Raw genomic sequence first — 24,195 nt, forward strand, 5'->3', positions numbered from 1 at the left:
AAACACAGTCCAGCAGTGTTCAAGGATCCTTGCCTCTCAAACTTTAAAGCAGCACAGACAAATGTTGAGATGCCTATAATAGAACAAAAATCCAAGTTCTCAATCACCAGTTACGCAGTATGTGTCAGTAGAGAAGACAATTTCCAAAATAATGATTAATGTATTATCCAGATTTTTTCCTCTCTCTCTCTTCCCCTTCCCATTCAGGTTTTTCTTCTTATAAAATGCACATAGGTTTTTTCTTCCCTGTACCCTGACTCAGGCCTGGCTTTGAAATGCATTTCAATCTCTCAACACAGACTGCTTTCACTGCATTTAGAGTCCCACCAAGGCCCAGCTTTAAAAGCTACTGATTCTTTTTTTCTTTAGCCTTCCTCACAAAGGAAGGGTATTTTGTAAATTACCAGCTCGTTCAGATCAACAAAAGGTACTTTCATAGAAAGCCCCATTTGATTTTGCTCAAATTTGATTACAAGGATGGAGAAAAGGAAAGGAAGTCAAAAAGAAAAACCCCAGATGGCTTTTTCATTCATCTCAGTGAATGAGCTTTATCTGTGCCTTTTGAAACTGTAGCAGTGGAAAAGCATTTCTGTTGGCTTAAAAAACTTGACAAAAATTATTGGTTTGCCATTTCTCATGTAACTGCCATTGGGAACTGGATGAAAAGACTTTTTCATGGGATCGCCTGCTTGGATCAAAATAATGGAGATTAGGTATTTCATTATAAATTACAGTGGGAGATAGAGCAGGCTGTCATATTAATAGCAACCTGCTCATGGCCTTCAATGGTAGCTATTCTCCTAGACAAAGGACCAAGGGGGTTGTCTATTGAACTTGTACTTTAGGCCTGATCAATTTTCTATCATCAAGGCAAAAGGTGAGGTGACTAACAAAAGAATTCACACATGACTGACCTCATAAGCCTATAGATAAAACAGCTTAAAGAAACAAAACACATCCTGAAATTATGGGTGATAAACTGTATAAAGGAAACAGAAAAAGAGAAATGATAGAAAAAGGGAAAGAAAGAGCATGTGGTCTATAATTCTCCCTCCCTTCTTAGGTGAATGGACATATTAAAAGCTACTTGTTTTCAGCTGCAGATAATTGCAGCCTTTGCTTTGCCATGTTCTGCCTTAAATCCTTCCGTGTACTTTTTCCTCCAACACAGCTCCAGTAATTTCATTCACGAGTAACCACAGTACTGAGTTTAATATAGAACTTCCAAGAGCTGTAGCCACACACAGAAAGGATTACACGCAACATCACAGGCAGAAAGGTGTTACACAGTCATTATATTTATAATCAAATTACAGGAATAGCTATGATCGCTCCGGTCGGTATGCTTCTATACAAAACCTTGCTAATTAAGTGAAAGTTGGGCAATGAAGTTATATAACAAGAACATCCCCCAGAGCTTGAAAGCCTTGACACCTTTTTCTTTCACTAAGATGGCATGTAATTTTATACAGTGTGCCAAACAGCATGTAAAAGGCCCATAATACATTTAGGTACCCTTACAAGTATATTATCTGCATTTCTTCCCCTGCTTCCTAGGAGGCGAAGACCCTTCTACAGCAGCAGCATTCAGCTTTGCTGATCAGCTAGAGACAGAGGGTACATCTTCACTCTCCTGCAGCCCAAATACATAGCAGCAAGATGTTCACTGATCTCTGTCAAGATCAAGATTTCCTCCAGTTTGCTGAGGAAATTAAGAAACGTTGCTAAAACTCAATTAGCTAGAACACTTTTATATAAAGAACTCTGGCTCCTGATACATCTTAACCCTGTTGAGATTTCCCATGAGATGCTAAAGTGTTTATATCCATTCCTATGACCCTTGCATAACTAAGGCAAAATTGTGGCAGCATGCAAATATTTGTATTTGAAGGCCAAAACACTAGCTAATCAGCTGAGAATCCCCCTTAGATACAGTTAACAGCGTATAACCAGTGTAAATGGTATCCAGCAGTCTACTTTCATCACACCAGGGGAGAGGACAGCAGTCTAGAATTTGGTCTCAAGTCTCAGCTACACAACCACCAAGAAGTCAGCGTCTGCCAGGTTTTCTGAGATATTTAGGAACTTCTCCTTTCAGCCCTACCGGTGCAGTGATACTGCAATTTCAAAAATGAAGCTAGCCACTGATCTGTGGCAAAGGGCCACAGATCACAGACCCACCTGTCTGCATAACAATATTTATGTAAAGACACTGAAATAATCCAGGCTAAAGATGAACACTTTTTAGTGAGGTAAGCTCCAGAAACAGCTAGATGGAACACATGGGACACTACAAACTCGTGCAGGGGAGGAACTTCTGAACCACTACTTTCCTGCAGATGCCAATGGACTGTTGAATTACAGATCTAGTCCTACTGAAAACAAATGTATATTCATTATTACACACAAACATCAAACAACTCATTGTAACATAACAACCATTTTTTGAAGTAAAGATGAGATGAAAACAGGCAAAACAGCAGCACTATGTGTTAAGCTTTGGCTGCCAACGCAAAAAAACCTGAGAATCACTGCCAGGGTGCATACCTCCAAGTAGCCCAGATACATGACAACATATTTGAAATTAGTAGAAGCCCTAGTGGTAATGGTACCTTTCCATTATCCCAGAGATGCACTGATGATTACTAAATGATTAGCAATTAATCCCAACTTTATATCCTCTATGAGGAGCTCTGCTGAGTAGTTAGAGAAGAAAGAGCTCTTGTAATCATTGTAGATAGCTCTCTGAAAGTACCAGCTCTGTGCTCAGTAGCAGAGAGAAAGGCAAATTGAATATTAAGAGCTATTTGAAAAAAACACAGCCCAAGCAGAAAATACATTTTGTTAGGCATCAATATAGTTCGAGTATCCCATATTGAAAGGCAGAAGCAAGGCAACATACCACAAAAGACACGTAGGTGCAACCACACACTTCAAAATAATCAGGCAAACACTGACTGCCACCAAGACACAGACAGACACGATCCACAGAAGACATCTCATACAGGGCACATGTAATTAGTAACCTTATAATGCACACTGGAGAATTAATCAAAAGCCAATGACAGGGGTTTTTCCTGTTTTGCTTTTCTTATGAAAGCAGGACTCCACTCACATCCCCACATTATAGTGTTGTGGTAAACCTTAATGGTAAAGGTCCATGCCTTTACATTCCACTTCCTAACCTCGCAGACTTGCCTCTAAAGGGGCACCATGACATTCGGCCATACTGCTGCTACTGACGTTGCTCTCAGAAGCAGGAAGGAACACAAACCCAACACCAAACCTACACTTCTGTTGTTCAAACAACTGTATTATTTATCTAAAAGTACATGCTGTATTTCACACTCTGAACTTCATAATGATGAAGTATTGCTGCCCAAGCAGTTACTCTTTATGCTAAAGGGCTATTTTTGTACTACAAGTTTGGATAGTGCTGAACAGCTAAAAGCACCAGTAACTGGCACAAGGAGACAGAATTAGTAATATTCGAGATGATTTTCAGACTGCAAAACATTGTTGATACAAAGGCTGGCTTAATTTTTGATAATTGTCAAATAGTGAGCCCCAGTAATAACCAGAATTGATACTTTATAAAGCAGTTTTCATGAAAATTTGTGAATAGCTATTCACTTTTGAATGATAACATATGTTAATCTAAATTAAATTTCTCAGGTAAATGAACAAAGGTTTTTCTAAGCTTAACTTCTGCATTCTGTGCTCCCGTAAACACAGTCTGTTTGGACACACTGATTCCAGGGTAAAAGAGTCATTGCCAAAGCTAATGAAAATAATTCAGAGAGAGCACTCTGACTAAAGTGTCCACCTAGGTAATATAATTACGAAATGTGTGTCCATATAGTAGGCCAAGACAACCAAAACCTTGAGAATAACCCCCCTCATAGAAAAACCACAAAAGCTGTTTCCATTAGCTTTTGATGACTTTTGTCTGAGATGTGTTTGGTTTGTTCTCATCTTCCACATCACAAACTCATTGTCACATTTTCCTCTAATTCATAATCTCAGCACAAGAGACCTGCAGAACAAACAATGTCTGTTACTCCCAATGTCTATCAACTTCCCTATTTAGCACAGATACTTTGAACAGCATAACAGTGAATTGCTTTTCCCCATCCCATTGGTTCTTGGTGAAATAATTGGACTTAAAAGATAATTTTTGGTTTTGAAAGTGCCTATGAAGTTTTTTTTTCCCAAATTTCTTTTTGAATACATTTTCTGGATAACCTTTGCAAATAATTCTTACGTATTGCTTTAAAGTACAGCAGACATCACAGCGTAATGTCTTGTGGTCAGCCACAGCGGCTGAATGAAACATCTTGTTTTCTGATGAGGCACATCTGATTAAAAAAACTGGACTGCACACATGCTTACATGTTTCCCTAAACAGGGACCTACATAATTAACATCCAGAAATGCCTATTTGCACGATCTCCAGTTAGAAATTTGTTTTCCTTTAAATTTCAACATGCATTCTTGCCAATGACAAAAGAAAACCCAACTTTTTTTGCCTATCAATAGGGGAACACAGATTTACAAGACACTTTTTACAGTGAAGGAAGACAGTAACACTAATAATTCTTAGCCCAGCTTATGAACAAAGTGGTGCATAAGCACATGCAGTAAAGCTATTCCTCATGTTTCCTCAAGTTATTTTGCAGTAACTAGACAGATGATGCTACATGCCTGTATGTCTCTGTCAAAGTCCTTTTAGACATATTGGGATATAACGGTTTTTCTTTTTTTAAAAATAGCATTTTATACTCTCCCTCCTTTAGGGTTGTAGAAGGTTCATTATCAGCTTTAGTTGTACTAGGCAAGTAGAGAGCTAATATACGTAGAGTCTGTCACATATCATTAACATGTTAAATCACTGTGGTTGCTAAAGCAGTATTAATAGCATTTGAGGAAGCAATGTATACGTCAGAAAGTGAAAACATAAGCTTGCTTGTTTTGTGGCTTCTAACCACAAAACTATAAACATCTGCTAAATAATTTCATGTAGAGCAGATAAATTCATGACATAAGACAACCAGAGAGTGCTCTGCCAGTAACTTCCTCCCATTTGTACAATAAAAGTTCTATTTAAGCGATTTGGTTCGCTTCGATTGCTGCACTATTGATGCCATAAATGACTTGCTCGGAAGCCATTCACAGAGCACTCAGGATTTTGAAGTTGTCATACTGAATTTCACCAGCCACCTAAAGGAAGGCAATGTAAGACAAGGAGCACAACTATGGTTTATTCTAGGCATGAAACTGTACTTAGGAAAAGGCTCCCTTCGCCACATTCACCCCTGACCTCACTCTTTGTTCCTTTTAAACTTTCCTTGTCTTGTTTCCAGCTCTTTTCTCCTTCTTACATTCCATTGTATTTCTCCCACTTTCCTCACCAAATTTTTGAAACCATTGTAAATAGGGAATTTACGGAACACCTGATGCAGATGCTTCCTGAAGGTTTTAGTTCCTTAACTCAAAGATTAAAAAAACCCAAATCCTACCCAATCTGGGTATTCCATAATTCCAAATTAAAGTGTCTTTAAAGAAAAAAAAAAAAAAAGGAAATTAAAATTTCAAAATACAAAAAGGTGACTCACGTATTTGGATTAAAAAAAACATTTATGCCATACATTGTGATACATTACCAACCTGTAAGGTAGTGAAAGTAGCATCCAGAATCTGATTCGTCTATTTTGCCTCAGTTGGGGACAGAGGTACTAGACATTTTAGGATAAGGTGCTTTTTTTGCACCTTTTTTTGCTTTTGACTCAGTTTCAGGAACTAAGTGGTGCTTTTATTTAGGCAGTTTTAAATGAAGGCATATACGCAAACACTACAAGAGAAAGTACTAACTAAATTCATAATTTCTTTACATTTTTTCATCAATGTATCACTATATATAAAATACAGTGGCTTTTTAACTCAAAAATACGTATAAGAAGTGAGGAGAAACACAGACCGAACCGATAAAATTACACAAATTGCAACCTGAACAGTTCACTGGGCCAGCACTTAAATTGACAGGTAACCACCAAAAGGAAATCATGTAAGACAACAGCAAATAAAAACGATGCACATGAAGAAGTAACACCTTAATAAACAGAGAGAACTGACAGACAAGGCTGCCTGAAACAGACATACGGAAAAAAAGAAATCAAGAAAAGGTAGCTTTTTTTTTTTGTTAACAAAGAGGAAAATAAAGAAAACAAGGAGGTGTTGATTGCTCCAAACAAAGGCAGGATATAAATAAGGATATAAATATTTTAATTTCTAGTCATCTTGGCCAGAAGTAATTTCTTTATTGACTTCAAGCATAAGTTTAAACATCTGAAAGTGGAAACTGTCAAATATAAGTATAAAAGAGAAGCATGACCATGCAAAGGCAACACCAGAAAAGTGAACAAATAAATTGAGGTACAATTAGCAAGAGACAGGGATAAAAAGAAATTCTACAAAAACACTTCAGAGCAAGAGAAAGATCAAGGAAAACTACTGGTGGTCAGCAGCTTGAAGGAGAGAGCAAGCTATTGACATATTGTGCTAAGAAGTCTGGACTATTTACTGCTTTATTGACAGTTGTTACTAAGAAGGTCGATTGTAATCAACTGGCTCCCACAACTAAAAGCTATCAAAGCACACACAGGGGGAAAAAAAAAAAAAAAAAAAAAAGAAAAGGGGGGAGTGGGGCAACATCAGGACAGAGCAGGGAAAGAAAAGTTTAGGAAAAATACGTAGGTCAATTCACCCAAAATTGTCTATGCCATATTAAATTTGCCCAAAGTCTTAGAGAAGTGCATGAATATCAGAGCTGTTACTTCTTGAAAGCTGTTATCATTAGAATTATTTCTGAAAGCACCTGATGGATGGATATGGGTACAAAAGCCTTTAGGAGAGCAAAAATAATGCCTAACATAAAAGGAGGAGGAAGAAATTACAGCCTGGTTACTTTAACTTTCTTCACTTTTCCAGTTTGTAAGTCACCTAAAAGAAAAACAGGAAATGAGTAACTGAGCATGGATTCATCAAAAACAAGGCATAAGAAGCCTCATAGTATGGGAAATAATTGATGTTGCATTTCATTATTTTAGGGAGATTTGTGTCATCATCGCACAGGACTGCCTCAAAGAAACATCATCTAAATAGTATTACTACAGGGTAAATAGGTATAAAAAAAGGAAGAAAAAGTAAAAAGGTATTAAATGGAGTTCTTGGTCAGCACTGAATCCAGTACTATTCTTTATTTTCATCATTAATCTTGATGACAGAACAGAGACTGCTCCCATGATGTTTGAAGGCAAGTCTATGCCAGGAAGATCTGCAGGCACACTGGAGGACACAATTAAGAGTCCAAAAAGATCATGGTAGAAATGGTTTGCAAAAGATTAACTGTGATTCAAGGACAGGTACAGTATTTCTTACTCTCAGTAATAATCAACTGCAGAAATATAGGCTGAGAAACAGTGTAACAGTTCTGCACTGAAGGATCTGGATCAGAAGCTGAAGCTGAACCTACAAAGCCACTGCAAATAAAAGCAGGTATTGCACTTGAAGCCTTATAGACAGAATAAAGCATGCCCTGAGTGCCACCTGAAATGATCTTTTTGCTTTACTTCCTTTTGATAGGGCCTTAAATATATTCTTGTTTAGTTGTGGTCACTGCCTGCAGGTTAACAATGAGATGTAGTTAAGTTGAAAGAGCAGCCGTTTAGAAAATTACAAGAAAAGACTGAAATATTGGACTCTATTCTAGAAAAGACTTAAAAACCCCATCACTTCAACACAACAGAAATATGCACTTACATTCCAAAAATAGAGATTTGAGTTAGACATTAAAAAAGCTTTGCAGAGTTAAAGACAGACATGCAAGGAAAACAGCTTTGGAAACTGGTTTAAAAAAAAAAAAAAAAAAAAGTCTTCACAAATGGTTTAGTTATAACAGATTCTGTATTTAAGACAATTTCTTAAGGTTTCTTCCAGACTTTTTTCCACTTATTCTTTTAGCTTAGAATAATCACAAAAAGCAAAAGTATCCGAAAACATCATTTCATCAAATCCTGTTGAAAGTGTTATATATGTCAAGATTTAAAGGAATTTTCCTCAAATTTTATAAAGTCAGAATGCTTTCTATGCCAAATAGAATCAATTATAGCCCTCTCATTTTACCCTTCTTACAGGATCACCTGTCCCCAAAAGGGTAGTAACAATCATATACCTCTCTTTCTAAACCAGCCCCTTTCCCTTCTGAACCTTCAGGTGCATTGGCCAAACATGAAACCTCATTACAAGCACCTCTGAACTTATGAAATGAGAATGAATCTGCTCACATATAAGACCACAGCATCAAATCCAAAAAACCTCTTACCTTACAGAAAATTGGGGTAAATAGCCTGAACTGGATATTCCAATACATCTTAATACTTGGAAACTTCTTAGATACTAATAAAACAAATGAAATAAACATCTCTCTCTGTATAACCTCTGGCCATGTCAACCTTAAACCAATAGTATGGTCACATGGTGTTCTTTAACTGCACTTCTATATTCCAGCCTAACACAAGCCATTTCTGTATTCTGACAACTCCAGGTTCAAATACCATGACAACATGAACACATAATTATATACATACACTGAAAGCAAAACTAGAGGAGTAGAAAGCATCTGGAGAACTTTGTGTGTGTACCTGCATGCTAAAATCAGACTGGAATATATTTCTTTTAAATGTATTTTTACAGGGAAGCATAATGGTTAGCAAAAGTGATTTAAATTTATTTTAATTCAATGAAATATGAATTAAACAATATGATTAACTCAAACTTAATTTTATTACTTTTTCAATTCCACTAGAAAAACTCAAAAATTCACAAGTTTTTATGCAGTTCAGATGTTGAATGAGATCTCATATAATTATAAATACTAGCTAGGTTGTTAGGGACTGATTTTGGTTAGCAGTTTCATCTGGGAATTTATTATTATCAAAATAAATGAGTTCATTAGAATTCTTACACAGTGACAATTATAAGGTGTTTAAACCTTCCTTTTTTCATAAATACAGCTTTCCTGTATTGGCATAACAAGCTTAAAGAGCTGTGTCTTCTATTGAAAGATTTATTTTTAAGAAACACTTTAAAAAAAAAACAACCCATTTTTTCTTAAATATCATATCTCTGTTCCCAGTAAATCATTTCAACATAATTGTGAATTATTCTAATTTCAGTCTTTGTCCCCATTTGTTGCTGATTTTTTGATCCCTATGGTGGTATCAACAAATACTTCAGTTATTATCAGTTAGTAGCAGCTGTGGCGGCCTTTGAGGCAAAAAAAAAAAAAAAAAAAAAAAAAAGAGATGTCTTAGACAAGGACTGAAGTCACCAAAGTCATTTAACTAGGACACTGAAGTTGGTAGCTAACCGGGGCATTAGTTTCAGCTATTGAGCGGGGAGCAGAAAACTATAACCATACTTCTGAGAAATCAGTCCAACTCAAGTTATAGCCCTGAAATTTCCCCTCACTGACATCTAATTGTTTGGATGCAGGAAAAAACTATTTTTGCCATAAAATATCAAAGTGAAATGGAGTTATGACTTCAGAAGTACAGGACTGGCCACTGATAATTTCCCTGTAGAGAACACCCACCTTTTCTCCAGACATGGAATCTTTCACCATTATAAGCTCTGGCTTTGTCAGCACATGGAATTCGGCCACTGCTCCCAGAATCAGATCAGAAGCGCCTTGTTAGTAACACGTATTGCTCACTGGTACCTGGAAGCAGCTTTAGAACAACAGTCTGGGAAAGCAGGAATATCAAAGGAGCCTACACAGATAACAAACTAAACCAGAAATAGGAAATAGCACTCACCTAGCTGATTTCAAAGAGCAGCACTTACATTATTGAACTGATAAGACTATTCATATGCCTTACTTGTCAAAATGAATAGAATTAATATCTTTGAACGTCCTTCAGAACAGGGTACAGAAAAGAAAATCTCATACAGGTATGAAAACATTAAACAAGCACTTCCACTGGGAGGGCGGGAAAGACAGGAGAATTTGACTTCATTTAAGTGAATGATAGTACTCTCCTGGACCTTTAATGGGAGGAAGATTTTGTCTGAGATGAGACCAAAGAGGTAGAGGGAGCTAGGGTAAGAAAGAAGGAAGTTATTTCTAATAGTAATGACTAAAAATAGGCTTCGTCTAGTCCTGCTGTGACTAAACAATTGTCTTTTGGGAAACAAGAGATAGTGGAAAGACTAGCAATCCACTGACAGTGCCTCTACGACAATGTACATCATCACGGACTATTTAATTCACACTAAGCCTCCACAACCCACAACAACCCAGCAGGAGGTCCCACAAAAGTTCTTTAATGTGATGATTTCAAGCCTCTAAAACATCAAAACCAATGGCTTCACTACCAAGGTACAGGGTCTCTCAATACATAGCCATGGAGCAGCAAGAGAGTCAGCTGTGCAGACATTTGGGAAAAAAACCTAAATTTTTTTCCTTCATACAGTAGCCTGGAAATGAGTTATTTCTATTCTAATTTGACTGTACCAACCCAGAGAACTCAATATTAATATGCCATATTCACCAAATTCGGTAGGTAGGACCACTTGATCAGGCAAAATATTCAAACTACAAATCAGATTGTTAAAGGACTAAGAAAAGCAAAAAAGAGAGAATCAAGAAAAGTTTCAAACCCCTAGAACAAGACCAGCAGCTTTATAAATAAAGAACCAAGATAACAGTCAAATAACTTAAAATAAACAAATTAGCATCCTAAAAACTATAATATTATTCAAGCATTCTGATAAAGTTAGGTAGATCCATAATAAGAGATAACAAGATTTCAGTCTTAAGGAAATTGTTTCTGCCACAGGTTAGGCTGAGGTATTTTCTAATATAATCTATCTTTAGGTATGATTTTTTTAATCTGTATATAATGGCTAACATTAACAAGGGTAGCTAGAAACATGAATGATTAGTTTAAAAAAAAAAACTAGCTGAAGAGTATCTTGCTTGGGAACTCCATTGAGAGCAACACTTAAAAAAGCTTTCTGCAAATATAGGTTCAACTGTTTGTAGATCCTTTGGAAAGTTCTTATGTTACCCAAGCATTCATAACCCTTACGAGGAAGAAAAAAAAAAAAAAAAAGGACCAAATCCATGAAGATTCCAGTCTCTGAAAAGACAGTATTACAGTAGGCTTCCTTTCAAATAGGAAACTAAATTTAGGATATATAAAGCTCTGCAAATTGGATCCATCCAAATTACTCTACGGCCACTAATACCAAAGGAAAGTTAACTTACACACTGAGCCCCACAAAAAAGAGTATAGGAGGAAATACAGGCAAAGGCACAGCACGCCTTTGAACACATACAGAAACTGATCTAAATTTACACCACTACAGACACAAAAAAGCCCAACATATTCAAACATTTAGAACCATATCTAAGGATATATTAAAAAAAAACCCTCACTTCTGAATTAAAGACATGAACAGGACAAACCAGAGCCAGCATCACTTTCAGCTCCACACGGGATCCTGCAGGACAAGGTTTAGCATTTGCTTTAGCAGCTTTGGTGTGGCTGTGTGATGAATGGATCACACTCGCGATTGAGGAAGGGCTGAAGGGTTACATCTTGTGCTTTTCACTGCTCTCCCTGCTCAGTAGTTCTGTAGGTTTCAGCAATAACAAAGCTTTGTTGTTTGTGCACCAACTCAGTTGTAGTCCCAAGTCTTGATACACATCACGTGTGAAAGAGCTTTTCTTCCTTCCCACTGACACTGGTCTTCTCCCATATCCTCTGTATGAAACTCCCAGCCAAGGTTTTCCAGTAGGGTTTGATAAGGAAATTGCAAGGCTAGAGAAGAACTCTCCTTTGCTTGCTTGCTTTCGATTTTTCTTTCATCATATTTTTTACTATTATGATTTTTTCTATGGTAAATTATAAGTTTATAACAGAACTTCTATCCTTAGCATTCCTTTGAATCTTGAGCATCTTCTAAACGCTTTCACAGCATATATTAAAGAAATAACATGTTTTGGGATGATTGTATTTATAGCAGAGCTTCAGTCATTATCATGCAGCTCTAATTTCTCCATAAAGACTGTGTTAATATATCTCTGAACAATTTCATTGCATTAATGAATTCAAAAGATTTTGTTATTTTATAAGTGGCAACAGGAACAGCAGTTTGACGTCAGAATAATTAATTTAACCAGCTTCCTGATTTACCATGCCAATTTTACATTCGCTGGGCACCTGAGGTAATATCTATTCTTATCCCTAGAAAGCTTCAGCTGCTTCCGTTATTACTTTTTTATGAGTAAGCTTTTGATATTCAGCAGCTTCCTACATCATAAAAGAGACACGGAGGTATTTTCCTTGCATATGAAGAACTGAAGGGTCAAGAATAGGCAAAGAAATGTTTGATCTCATGACCTTACAGGCAACTTTGTTTGAAATTTTTCAAGTACTTACAATGAAACTTTTACAAAGTGATTTGGAAGTCGCATGCATAGCTATAATTAAAGGCAAGGTGTTTCTACCTACAGCACGGAGACAGAGAAAACAGGTCTTTCAAAGGAATAACTTTTTCCTGTTCTCCAGACAGCATCACCCTCAGCCAACGTGACTCTTCCTCCGCTCCCGACGCTTGCTTTCCTTCCCCTGTATCTGGGTGTCCACAGTAAGTGTTAGCTTAGAAAAGCATTCTCTCCCTTTTAACTTTAGGAAAGGAGAAATCGGGACCACCTGTCCGGGGTGTCGGTGGTGGGGCCGCAGGGGCCTCTGTGAGGGGAGGCCGGGGCTGCCCCGGGCTGGACACAGCCAGTGCCAGCAGCCCCACCGCAGGGCACGGCTGAGCCCATCGGCCAAGCTGGCGGCACCTCGGCAAAGGTGTCTTGAAGAACGGGCAAAATGCTGCCCAGCAGTGTTTTCCTCACAGAAATGAGGGGAAAAAATATTTGAAAGGCCCCTGCGAGCCGCCAGGTCAGTGAAAAAGCGGCAGGGGAGGTGCTGTGGGCACCAGAGCAGGGACTCCCCTGCAGCCCATGGGGGACTACGGTGGAGCAGGTTGTTCACCTGCAGCTTGGGGAGAGGCCGTACTGGATCAGACAGGCACGCTGCAGCCTTGGATACCTAAAAACTGCTCCCAGGCAGTGTCAGTCTGTACCTTTGGACAATTCTAACAGGATAATGAATTCAAAAGTTTTTGCTGTTTCCTATGCAGTGACAAAATCAGCAGATTGCTTGATGCCATAACAAATAATTGAACCAGCTCCTGATCAATCATTTGTAAAAGTTTATATTCACCGGGAATTTTAATTTGCTTGTGAGAGACCTGTAGTCATTTTCTAATGCTGCCAAAAAGGTGCCATGGACACAAAAATGTTTAGGTGAAATTGCATTTGGCAAATGTATTAAAGCAGTGTTGCCAAGTATACTTGGCATCCATTGCACACTCAGCGCGGAAGGGGTGTGTGTGGCCTGTTCATGACAGTTCTTCTCTGCTGCTCTGTCCTCCTCCAAGCTTTTCCCCTGCCCCAACACAGACCCTTCCCACAGGCTGCAGTCCTTCAAGAAGCGCTCTTGTATGGATTCTCTGCGGGCTGTCGTTCTTCAGGATAACCCTGGTCCAGCGCGGGCTCTCCATGGGCCACAGTTTGTTCAGGGAATACCCACCTGCTGGATATTCCCTGAATGTACCTCACAAGTCTTACACAGAGAAAATGAGAAGGTATCTTCAGCTATTACTGAAAAGCAAGGTCCTTTATTTTCTGTCATCCTTCTCCACTACACCGAGTCAAGATTTTACAACACAGAGACCTAGCAGATTATGATCTGAAGTAAATCCCACAAAAGAACAACGTGGAAGAGTACAAAGACAGCACGCCAGGGCATTTATCTCTTCTACTTAAGCCTAGAAACACAGAATAAGTGTGTATATATATATAGTCTCCTGAAAGGCTGAAAAGTCCAAGTTGTAGTAATAGGCAATCCCAATGGCTTGGGATGCTGCCTACAGATGGTGTGCTCTGGCTCTGAAAATCAATTAGGGAAGAGAAAGGTCTTTTTGCTCACTGTGTTTGGATTCACTTGAGATGCTTTAATAAGGAACATTGAAACAGAACTTGGCCTTCTTGCGTGCACTAGGTACAGCAACTGCTGGATGAAACTGCAGTACATATCATTGCCTTAAAAAAATGATCCCCGAATGGTTCAGTACAGTAAGTGAAGACAGATCAGAAAAAGTAGCAGGACTATTTCTGACAAATAGGACCAAATCAGAAAAGTGTACTTCCCTACTCAAGCATGGCTCCCTGTAATGTATAAACATAGTTGGGGCAATTAATATCCTAACAAAAATACGTTATAACTAGGATTATGCACCTTACATAGTAAATTGTTTCAGCAAATATTTTTTTTTTTATCTGTGCAAAAACATAACTTCAGAAGGACGCAGTTCACTACATAGCTAAAAATTGAGGCATTGTAGTTTGTAGCTATAGCAAGAACAAATTGGATTAACTAGGAAAAAGTTTAAAATACTCAGCTTGTTGGACACATGGGAAGTTTTAGTAACTCATATAAATTGTTTTTAATCATAAAATTTAAGAAAATGCAGATATACTCAATCAGTATAGTCCACTGAATACACAGTGGTTTTAGGTCTGGGCCCTATCCTCACTTCTTTCCATAAATCACTTCTTGCCTCAGAGAAGAAACATGCAGATCCACAAAATTATTTTAGGTACCCCTCAGTCATCATATCTGTGATTTGAAAACAGCATTGTGGGTCATGAGTTTAAGCTTCTGAAATACAAAGAAATGGAGGAGTTCATCTTTTACCTGTATATATCTCTACAATCAAAATAGTCAACTATTTGATAAATAAATGAAAGTATAAACATGGCCTGCATCCTATTTTCTAGTTCACTGTATCACTAAAAAGAAATGTGCAGAAGTTCTTCCTTCTGAATATAGAAATGGTTTATCATATGCAATTTATAACAGCCCCCTCATTATAGAGTACCTTTTCACCATATGATTGTATGTATAAGAACAATTAAAAAAAATCAGAATTCTCAGTATTTTCCTTAAATGAGCTGACTGGCTGTGAAAGGTGCTGGACTGACAGCTCTGATAACTGAAGTCCTCTTTCTTTGCAATTGATACAGTACAGAGAATAGCAATGCAATTTTTTCTCACACTCTCCCGGGTATGTAATTTATCCCTGACCTTGAGAAGTGCCCGTTTAATCATTAGCCTCTCTACTGAAACCGCTAACAAGGCAGGCAACCATAGTGGCACAAGGCACCTGTTCATTAGGGAGTAGACCGAGAAAAAGCATCAGCTCATCGCAGCGCAGAGCACCATGTAGGATGAATTCTATGCGTGGCTGATCCTCTCCTCTGCAAGTACACCAGTATTGTCAGTAATATATTTTATACAGTTACAGGCTCACATTTTCTTTGGTTGAAAAGACAGAAATTAAAACCTTCATCTAAAAGTTCAGGTAATTAAGGAACCTATGGCAAGAAATACCTGATCATTTAAACACTTTATATGTTCATGCTGTCTGCATAAGTGGCAATGAGCTATGTTCTCCACAGATGCACATTTTTGCTATTGATAAGACTGAAAAAGGTATGGGGCATTGGGTTTTGTTTTCCTCTTTAGAAGTATATAGTACTCTTCTAATGTTTGAGACAATATTTGGGGAACCCAAAAATTCCTACCCCAAGTCATCTGTGTTTTGCTGCAGAATTGAACAAATATTAATTATGGAAGGAGAAAGAAGAGCTAGAACAGATATGAACAAGTTACATACAAATTTGTTAAACAGATTATTGTTCAACAACAATGGACAACTCTCATCTCAGATAAAAAATTTCAGTATTAAGAACAACAGAATCTATATATACTATAAAGAGATGCTTAACAAGACTTAACGAGTGAGATTCAGTCTTAAAATTCTCATCTGATGGCAACTGTCATAGAAGGAATAAGCATTAAATATTTCTGCATAACTTCAATCTTTTAATTCAGAAGGGATAAAGGTGAAGAGGCCAAATATTCTCATACATTAGTGATGAAAATAGAAGATGAAAGGAAAAAAAGAAGAAAGAGGAAAGGAGGCAGAAGAGTTAGACTTTTTAAAACCCAAAGTTAAATTTAAATAGTATCTATAATCTGGGAGACATTAACACTGTGATATGAAATTTATCATGTGAAGTGTCTACACACATTTATTAAAAATTTTACTTAACAAAGCTTTTGAAGTGAAAGATTCAAATTTGAACGTGCGTGGACAAAACAGAAGTAAAGGTTTTCTGGGTGCCATTTTGTACTTGTAGGTAAAATTCATACTCTGAGTGACTGCAAAACAAAGAGCAGGCAACACTTGCTCTAGGAATCTCAGTGGGATTTTTATTCATAGTTCTGTTGTGGAAAACATACTGAATAATGGTATTTGATATTTAGAGTCTTCTGCAACCTGCCAGTGTTGGAATTTCCCTTCCTGAAAGCACGTCTTTGATATCTGGGCTGCTTTTTTATTTTTCCCCCTGATCATTTATACGTGTGTGGTTTTCCTTTTAACCCCTACCCCTTTTTAATTTAAATAAAATTCTGGGGGGAAAAAAAAAAAAAAAAAAAAGAGAAGAGAAGATCACAGGATGTGAAGATGCCATTCTGGGAACTAGCAAGCAGTCTTAACAGCAAAAGAAGCCAAGTGATCTTTCAAGTGGGCTATTACTGTAGTTGTGGGAGCATAATAATGACACTGAACAGAATAATTGGCCTAAATATCTGGTTAGAGGGCTGGTACAGAGAAAAGAGCATGAAAGGCTCTACTAAACCACAGAAAGGTGGGTGTTCCTGCAATCAGCACAGAAAAAAAAGCACTGGAGAAGTCTGTAAACTAAAGAAGAGGGGGAGGGGAACCACTGGAAAGAAATCCAAGCAGAGAGGGGAAAAAATACCCACTAAATCTGAAAGTCTAAGGCAAAAGAAAGCAGTTGACTGTATTTGCTGACATTCCAAGGATTGCAGTTGGGAAACAACAATCAGAGGTTCAGTATCAGGACATACATACTGTAAGAGAAATATGGGTGGTTGCTGAGATACAGGTAGGAACATATATATCTTTAATACAGGGACAAAAACACAAGCTGGCTGAACAGTCTCATGTAACAAGATATTACTAAGAGAAGGACTTCAGCTATCACTGCAAAGAGAAAATAAACAACCATCCCCTCTAAACTGGTCATTTCCATCAGCTGAAGACTTAACAAATGACTTCTGAATAGAAAAGCAGTGAAGTCAGTATACTCAGACGTTATAAGCATCCATGTTCAAGGCAACCCTTTATTATATTAGAAAACATCTGAAGATAGAAGATCCAGTTTAACCATGCTATAATCTATACATCAGAGATTCTTACAGTTTTTGAGATGAAAGATTAAGCTACTAGCATTTTCCACACCCTTACTATGTACTTCTGAAAGTAACTCTGGAAGTTGCCATAATAGTCCAAACCCAAATATATCCTATTTACAGTTCTGATGACAGAAACACACAATGCAGTTGATAGTCCTGTTGCTAATGAATGACAATTATAATGATAGTATTAATAGATGATAATTGAAATGACATCATCATACTTTCAAAAAACTATACCAAGGAATTTTCTATGTAATTGTGTATTATGTAAATGTGTAAGAGCATTCCAAATTTTAGGTGACATAGCAGAAATTAAATGGCTTTTCATTGGCCTGCTTGTATTAAAGTTCCTTAAATAATATACAGATCAAGATCCACTAGCAGGAGTCCTCGAGTCTTCATAAGTGCAAGGAGCGTGACAGGGCTAAGGACCTCAACACAGAGAAACATGGTACAAATCCCAGGAAAACTACTGTGAGTTTCATAACATTTCATAACAAACCAGTGAAACTGGTTGATTTAAACTTCAAATGTCCAGATGACATTTTGCATACTAATCCCTATGTTAACAGCTAAATAAAAGCAGCTATGGGAAAGTGATTAAGAAACAAAATTATGTGTTAATATCATAAAGATATTGAGAAGGAAATATATTTCTAGGTCAAGAGGTAGTATCTTTTAGTAGACCAGCTGTTATGATTGGGAGCAAAAGACATGGTTTGGGGTGCAAAAGCCGTTGCCTAAAGCACGCATGTATTCCTGAAGCCATCTCTATTTTTTTTTAATTCTTCCAATAAAAGATATCACAGCTTTCTATGAAAAAAATCTGTTTCACTTATATCAATAGCTGACCACAGCTACAACAGTACTGGATTAAAATAAGCGGGTGACCAGGCAGCCCTCTCTTGGTTAACAGTCAAAGGTAAGCATTCAACACAAAGTACGAACCATCTTTTTAAATGCGTACAATAAAACAAAGAAACAAACAATTGAAAACAAAACATAAGGGAAAATCACATAAGACCATTTTTGCTTTATGTCACTACAAATCGAAGGCAGGCAGAACAGTAAGTAAAGATCCTTAGTGATGCAATATCGCTTTTGTCTCTTAACTATAGCTTCAGTAATAACTACACCATTAATTTTCTCGGAGATATGTCTCCTGTTAGACAATTGCATTTATTTAAGAACAATCAGAAATAATAGAAATAGCATCTGGCTCTCTCCCTTTGATCTCTTTCGGTTTCTGCATGACTAACTTCTGCTGTACATTAAAAAGAACACACACAAATATATCAATAGTGACTGCAGAATCTCAGAATTTTTGTAGAGCTTTTACTGGTGTAGAAGTTCTAAAGTGTATTGTCTCTTAAAGGTCTTTTCCAACCTAAATGATTCTATGATTCTAATAGATAAAAATGAAATTAGGAATAGTTATGTAATTGTTTCCCAGTACTTCTCTTAAAAGGAAAATTCATCAGGGTAACTCAAGCCCAGTAGTTTTCACTCTTAGCTTCAGAAACTTCTCTATGTTTTTGTGCCTCAAAATGAATGTTTCAATAAAAATGACCACGTTATCTCAAGTAAAATTTTATTGAGGTTCAGATTAAAACCAAGAACGTATCTGATAACTTAGTGCAACACAGTAAGATGGAACATAAAGGTGATGTTCAAATACAAACAATAAGGTTCCACCTGGCTAAATCAAGTTTTTGGATAAGCCACCACTTTGCATTCATCAGAAGTCAGTTGTCATCCACCATCACAAAGCAGTTTTATCTTCCTGAGCCTTCAAAAACTACTAATAATGAAAATAATCCCTGTAAACAAAAAGTGAGAACTTCCACACAGACTTTTTCAGGGTTAATTTAGTTTTGAAACCTTTATTGCAAAACTCACGTAAAACTTCTACTGGCTGAGCAGATAATATAGAAAGTTGCTTTGAAGAGCCTGGCCAAAGCCTATCAATTACTTCCTGAGCAGGGAATCTGGCCCACATGTCTGCTTAACATACAAGGTTTCCCTAAGCCATCAGCCTCGCTGTCACAAGAACACCTGCCGAGCTTTTTCCACAGAGTGTAGTTACTGGGGAAGTGATACTCTCACCTTACGTTCAGACCCATTCAGGCAGCGTTTCCGGGGTGGAGAGGGGAAGACAGGTACTTAAGCTGCAGACCGATGTCGGTAACACGTTGTTGTTTTTTGTACATCCTCAGGCCATAAGATAAAGAGCATAGGCAAATCTAGCCTATGAAGTTCTCTAGCTGTGAAGTTACTGAAGCTTTAGAGCAGGGATGTTTAAAAGTGCCTGAGGAATGCCAATGATGCCATCCTCACCACAATTAAAATCCTGAAAACTCCATTATTGCAAAGGTTCTGCAGTCAAAATATACAATGGGAAGCAAGCGGAGGTTTTGGATGTTTTAATCTATAGCACACTCACTGCTAAGGAATCTTTATGTTTCAGGGCAGGGGGAAAATCCATCTTCTATTTTAAAAGCCTATGTTCTTTTACACAAAGATAAGGATTGAGTTTCATGCTTCCTCACAAAAACATAAGCCTTTGTACTTATTTCAAACATCAGTTAAGTCATCTCTCCTTTTCAAAGCTCCTTTACCTTTTTTTTTTTTTTCCCCACTGAGGTAACCAGTTGATCCCAAATTGTTCCTTCCACTTTTACAGAATCTTCAGGAATTTTTCCCTCTGACTCAGAAGCCTTCCCTGCATCTTCTTCCTTTTCAAACTACTTGCTTGTACCTCTGCTTCACTGACTCCATAATTACAAATCTTATCTGAAAATAATTCTTCTCCTAATATTTTTCTTAATTCAGTGAGAAGAGTGCTTTGCTGACCACTACGCACAATTCTCTTTCCTGTCGTATTTAACCCTGATGTGTTCTGGAATCCAGTATGTAAAAAAATGCTATGAAAACCCACGTATGCTGTGCATACACAAATGGGATGTGTAAGTTATGGGGATTACTAACGAAAGAACAAGATTACAGGGGAATCACTGGTAGTTCTAGGGAAGCATTAAGGTCCTTAAGACCAGAAGTCTCCATTAGACCTCAATAGGATTTATATTTTGAACATCCTTCAGTGGGGTTTGTTTTAAATACTGCTACTAGTAATAAACAACCAGCACTTCATTATACTGTAGTCTTACACAAAATTCACTAAGGTTCAGCACCTTGAAGTAAAATAGTGCTACAAGAAAATATTCACAATAGAAACTGATGAAATTTACACTAAAAAAATAAATAGAAAGAACTGAAACTTCTGAATATACTCATGTCCATAATTAAAGAACAAGAACAAAAGGTTCTCTGTGACCGTACAGTAACATGGTCTTCCTGTCTTCCCTTTTATCTTCCTTTCATGATATAGTTGTAGTGTCATTTTTACATAAAGGTAATTCTGGTTTGCAGTTTTGTTTTGTTTTTAAACTGCTCTAAGCAGTTTGAAGACACAAACTAATCACGTGTGTCACTTCGGATTTTTAAAAAAAAATCATAAAGCAGAATGTTGTAACTGTTTTTATACACACAGTGAACACTCTTAGAAATTAGCTACAAGGATATATACATTTCAATAATATTATCTCTTCCAAATATACAAGAACATCTAGAAATCTGTAGAGCCTCCTAATAAACAATTTAGGTATATCTCACTATACCTATCTCTAGTCCTGTTGATGTTGATGTTGCCCTAAAAAATTCCAGTGGCTTCTATTAATTTTCAGCTAAGACTTGAGTGTAATACTTTCACATAACACAATTTTTTTGCTTTTCAAAGCAAGCTATGGGAAACATTAACCCCTCTTGCACCTAGGTTTCTATCTGGAGAGTGCCAAATTTCATGGCTTTGGCAGTCTTGCATACACAAGAGCACATTAGATCTGTAATTAAGTTTATGGGCGCGAAAGCATAAATACATATGGGCACACATTTTGTCATCTGCTTCTTTCCTTTAATGAAGGCTGTGATTCTATGAAATGAAAGATGAAAATTCTCTTTTCTGCTGACTCACTGTAATGGTAGTAGAGATCAAGACAAGTGGTTGAATTAATGCTGAAGAAAAATTGGCTGTTTGTCTCTATTTTGCACAGTACTAAATATTGCATCAGCATGCACCACTCAAAGGACTCAAAATTTCACCTCTGTAATAAAAGAGTACAAGAGTTTGTCATTCTGCTGCTTTTGAAGTTTTCCTGCTACGAGAAGACTGATAGTGAGGATACCTGGTGTTCAGACTCATTATTAAAATGAATAAGCATCGCCATCTCATACTATTAAGCACCTCATGGAGAAATCCTTTTCAAGAGAAGGTGGTAACTGGCATTATTTTAATGTAAAAGGAATCATCACAATCCCTAATTAAAGATGAATAACCAAGGAGGAACACATACAACATTTTACAAGCAAGTTTTGGAGATGCTCTGTTTTCCCTGCTAAGGTTTTGGATTGCACTCACCAAACACTGTTTTATCAAGGGCTAAGAGTTCTCAACGGGCTCTTTCGTCTTCTTTCTCAGGACATGAATTCATTCAGTCAAAATTGTTCTGCATTTGCAGCAATGCAGAGAACCATGCAAACAGCGTAAATCCTTACTTAACCTACTAACAAACGCAGCCAATAACAGAATGAGGCACTAAACTGGAGACTGACAAATTACATTATTTTTCCCAGTGCCAAGTCATGTTCCAAAGCAGACCGGAGCTGGTGCAGATATGCTCCTTTCAACTCAAGATCTTTTTTATAGATTTGTTTCAATTCATCAGTGTCATGCATTATTGCCATGCACTAATTTTGCAGGTCCATACTTAAAACCGTGTTCCTATCAGCTCAGTGTTTTCCATTCCAAGCACAGTCACTAGTCTTATTTTATCCTCCAGGAGCTGCATACAATTATATCTCTACAAGGTATTTTAGTCTGTGGCAGCTAATAATGCTGTCTCTTCACTTAGCTCCAAATATAGCGTGGAGTTGCAGTCTTAATTATTACAATATTATCAAACATGTCAAAGTTAAACATGCATTTGTATTTCCCAAATCAATTGCAATTTATAATAATAATAATTTGGCAGCAAATGCAATTGTTTTGATAACTTAATCTAGAAATTTCAAGACTTGCTAGTCCTGAACCAATTTTTACAAAGCACCTTTTTTTCATTTGCCCATCCCCCATTTTGCACTCCAGTATGCAGATTGTCATGAGGCATCTGTAAAAATCACCCGCAATCTCTCTATTGCCACAATACAGGTAATCCACCAGTTCTGTTCCTGAACTGCAGAAACAAAAGCAAACACCTTTCCACGACGCACACAGGCGTGCATTTTTGCCACCTCAAGCAAATGCACGTTTGATAAGGCTTTCAGTAGAGTTGCAGTAAGCGATATTTCTAAGTGCCATTTGATGGAGAGTCTGATCCTGGTTGGTACAGTAAAATATAATCTGAAATAGAGGTTTAGAACCGTGGCACACTTTTAACTTCCTGACATACGCAGCACAGTCTGCTGTTGAGGAATTTTCCTCTCACCAAAGTGATGAGCAGACAAGGCAACACTAATGCTACTCCGCGCTTTGCTCAGTGGGAGGTAATACAAAATCAGCGCTGTAGCAAATATTGTGTTAACAGTGTGGTGCTCCTTTTCCCTTCCCTCCCCCATCTCAGTTTCAGAGTTGGAAAGTAGTAATACACAGGACAGACGACATTCTTCTTCAAGCAAAAGGAATGAAGAGAAATCTATTGGTAAGTGATCGCTGGGAAAACAGAATTTACTAAAACCACACTGGGCTGATGTGAATAGCTGGCATCCGTATTCAGTACAGTGCTGAGCAGCTACAGCCAGTGATAGAATCTGTTATAGCAACACAGGACCAAATTCACCTCTCGGTTATACTGATAGCACTGAGGGTCCTCTAAATATATTGCTGGTGTTTCTCTAGCTCTATAGTGAGGATATCAACATACCAGTTCATTGATGCTGCACTTACTAAGATGCACTTAGCAAGTATGGGTATATTTAGCATCAAATACAGAGACAACCAAAAGTACTCGATACTTACTGACATTAAATACAGTAAATTAATCTTCCCAGTTCAAATAGTTGCAAGCATAAAGCTTCTGTTTCTCTGAATACACTTGATAAATAATGTTACAAAGGACATACACATTTTAATGACTCAAAAACACAGTGTTGCACAATTAGATTATGTAGGTATGGGAATTTACTCAGGCTATCTTCAAAGATTTTAATTCGTGATAATTCTTCATTTTCAAACAAAAACAATTCTCACCACACACCTGTATGTCTACATTTAACATATATTGTCTTTGATTCGAAAAACTGTATTATAGAAACAACACAGATTAAAAATAAATATTGCAAAGCCTATAGAGCTCCAGAGTTTACAGCAAAATCATGTTTATTTTTATAAGTGTTGTTGGTGGACTGCAATCCATTACCAGGCAAGCCCAAACGCAAACTTAACCAGATGTCATTAACAGGATATTACAGTTTGTACAGCATTGGCTGCATGGCAAAACAATCCCTTTACCCATATTACGAACTGACTGTCTTTTTATTGAGAATGAATGCTGGCATGATGCATATAACATATATGCTTCCCCAGAAAAGGGGACAACGCAGAACCACAAAGTTTGAATGCAAAAATATTCAAAATGCAGTTTCTATAAATCAGATACCCAGAAAAATATGT

At 37.3% G+C, this 24,195-nt stretch overlaps 1 protein-coding gene across 1 annotated transcript in view; it reads right to left on the reverse strand.

Moving 5' to 3' along the window:
• Positions 1 to 24,195, reverse strand: part of LOC147415301 (uncharacterized) — a 255,888-nt gene that overhangs the window by 229,362 nt on the left and 2,331 nt on the right.

Source organism: Leptosomus discolor, chromosome 7 (genome assembly GCF_034619465.1).
Source record: "Leptosomus discolor isolate bLepDis1 chromosome 7, bLepDis1.hap2, whole genome shotgun sequence".
Lineage (NCBI taxonomy): Eukaryota > Metazoa > Chordata > Aves > Leptosomiformes > Leptosomidae > Leptosomus > Leptosomus discolor.